This window comes from Bidens hawaiensis, unplaced genomic scaffold, assembly GCF_021521415.1.
Source record: "Bidens hawaiensis isolate Kalapana, Puna unplaced genomic scaffold, B.hawaiensis_p1.1 tig00030574_1, whole genome shotgun sequence".
Lineage (NCBI taxonomy): Eukaryota > Viridiplantae > Streptophyta > Magnoliopsida > Asterales > Asteraceae > Bidens > Bidens hawaiensis.
This window is the reverse complement of record NW_027505186.1, coordinates 70,053-72,975: the sequence shown is the minus strand read 5'-3', so window position 1 is coordinate 72,975 and position 2,923 is coordinate 70,053. Positions and strand designations below refer to the sequence as shown.

Sequence of the window (2,923 nt, the reverse complement as noted above, 5' to 3'; positions counted from 1 at the left end):
CAATTCTTTGGGTGTTCTGTAACAAAACTAATACACAATTGTACGAGGGATTGATGTTCGTTTTTTCTTAATCGGTAACATTTAATTTATTTCTAACAAGGCAACTTATTTATAGATGGGTTTATATTAAATAAAAAACACACAAACTTTTAAACTCAAATACATTATAATAATTATTTATTTGCAAATTAAAAACATATCAAAGACGCAAAGTATAATGATTTAAAGACGGTCATAGTTCAATTGGAATAGCCATGAGTGGTACGTTTCTTGGCAATGTGAGCCCGAACTTTTCTTCCATATCCAAGTCTTCAAGTCTGATATTTCCTTCGAGCTTCCAATCAAACTGAGAAATCAAAGAAGCCAAAATTGTGTGTAATGCTCTATGAGCAATATTCAACCCAGGACAGATCCTCCTTCCCGCACCAAATGGTATAAACTTAAAATGTTGACCTTTATAGTCAACTTCAGCTTCCAAATCTCTCTGGCATGAAAGCATTTGGGTTGGACCAAACTTTTGGGTCTCGCCCAATCGCCCAAACATTACAAAGGATTTGTGCACTTTTAGGGACTAAGAAGCCTTCGACTTCATCGTGTATGGCTTGGTGAGGTATAAGAAAAGGGACGGTGGATGTAGCCTAAGAGTTTCTTTTATAACAGCTTGTAGGTAAGGCAGTTGAAAGATATCATGTTCGTTCAAAGTTTTGTCGTTATTATGCATGTGTTTCATTAGCTCTAACCGAGCTATCTCCATTTTGTTCGGGTTACGAATGAGTTCGGTCATCGCCCATTCCAATGTGGTTGATATCGTATCAGTTCCCCCAAGAAACAAATCCTAACCAAATGATTATAAAAGATATAATTTATATACGAATAACAAATGACTAATTTTCATAATTAATATAACTTTTCTTTGAAAATACAATTTTTACGCAAAAATTGTTACGCACTAGCTTGTTAAGTATTTACTTACCGTGAATAAATGTTTCAAGTCATTTATACTCAATTTGGTCCCATCTTTAAACTTGACATTAAGAAGCAAGTCTAAAGCATCATTTTGTGTTGCTAAATCATTGTCATGCGATGACGAAATCGCTCTTCTTTGCAATCTATTATCCATGATGCTATCGAAAATAGATTATAACTTGTCAACATAAACATTTGCTTGTGATGTTAACCCCTGTGGGTCTAGGCGTCTCAGTATTGGAAAAAAGTCTACTAGATTTGGCTTCCCGCCAACTTCCATTAAACCCGACATCACCTCCTTGGTTTCTTGTGATGACTTTGAATCATATTGCGAGAAATCCATAGAGAACAACATGTTTGATACAATGTTTAGACTTGTGGTAAATGCAACTTCAAATATATTCACAGGTTTTTCATTCCTACAACATTGACTAACATGGTCTACGAGTTGTTGTACCTGCAAGTACATATAATCGATCATATGTCAAAAGGGCACTAGATATTTAAATTTGTATCTATATATAAGGGATAATAAAGTGTCATAACTAAAACAATTCAAAAAAGTTAGAAAAAAAGTATATTATTGAATAGCATTTTGTATTGAATAATTGAAAATCCGAATTTGTTAGAAAATTCAATAAAAGGACTATAATAAATCTAGCTGAATTGCTAATTAGCACACTATAATGAAAAATATAAATATCAATAACTATCATAATATTCAAACTAGTCGTCACGTCTATAGGCAACATAAGGGTACTAAAATTTTAAATGTATCTTACCCACCGATTTTCGAAATTGTAGTAAAGCGTGTATAACCAAAATTTTGAATGCAAGGTGATCCCATATTTACAATTTAAAGATTGTTTAGGTACGTGGTAAAGTTCACAATCAGATATTGTGAGCTGAACCAACTCAAGTGTTTGTATCTTGCCCTTTTATTAATTTGGATTATAAGAATATAAATATATAATGTGAACTTGCTTATAGGTCAAAGAAATAACTCAAGTGTTTGTTTTCTTTATCTTTCTTCTATCATCTTTTATCATATTTTATACTTCTTAATTGAATATTTGATGCTAAATATGAGGTTGTGAGGTACTTAAATGTTAGACGTTGTTTAAATCCATTTCATAAATTAAGTTAATAGACATCTGAACATCAAAACACAGTGAAACTGGTAAAATAATTTCAGTCCGCCACTGTGTAGCTTGTATGTACCTTTTGCCTGCGTACTTGTTCACTACCATCTAGTATTTGGCTGGAGAACAAGCATTCTTTAGTGATTCTTCGTAGTTTTCGCCATTGATCTCCCTCCGGGAGCCAACTTATAGAGTATTCTGGGTGATCCTTCACATGGGCTGATTTAGGGACCAATCGGCCAGAGAACGAGTAGTCATGTTTGTGAAAGAATTCTTTGGCCATTTCGGGTGATGAAACGACTATTGTTGTTCTACTTCCGAGTTTAAGCGACATTAAAGGACCGTAACGTTTAGAGAGTGCGGCTAGAGAGCGGTGGGGCTTGTTGCTAAGTTTTAAGAGGTTTCCTATGACCGGAAGTGGGTAAGGCCCCGGTGGGAGCTGCGGATTACTAAGGCTGGAGATGGTGTATACATAGATGAAAGTTAAAAGGAAAGGTAACACGAGCAAGAAGGCTGCATTATCCATGTTTTTGCAAGGAAAATGGTACGTGTATATGTATATTTATATGCATATGCATATGAGTTTATATATATATACACACACTGAAGAGGTAGATCCCAGCAGAGCCCAGTTGGACCCGCAAGACTCACCTTGAACAGGGACGTCTGCGCAGAAACCAACTGGATCCGCAGGACCAACCATGCTCATAGACGTGACGTCCTTACGCGCAGTACGCAAGCTGTTCCCGCAGGAAATGCCTCCCAATGGTGAAGGACTCCGCCTGTCCCCGCAGCCTCGGATACAAGCCATCAGG

At 36.1% G+C, this 2,923-nt stretch overlaps 1 pseudogene across 1 annotated transcript; it reads right to left on the bottom strand.

Annotated features, from left to right (window-relative positions):
- Positions 1-232: 232 nt before the first annotated feature.
- On the bottom strand, positions 233-2,634 carry LOC143611324 (cytochrome P450 76T24 pseudogene; annotated as a pseudogene). Its single transcript, XR_013149752.1, has 3 exons — positions 2,188-2,634; positions 974-1,423; positions 233-835 (listed from the first exon to the last, which is right to left on the bottom strand). The product of XR_013149752.1 is annotated as a cytochrome P450 76T24 pseudogene (transcript).
- Positions 2,635-2,923: the final 289 nt, after the last annotated feature.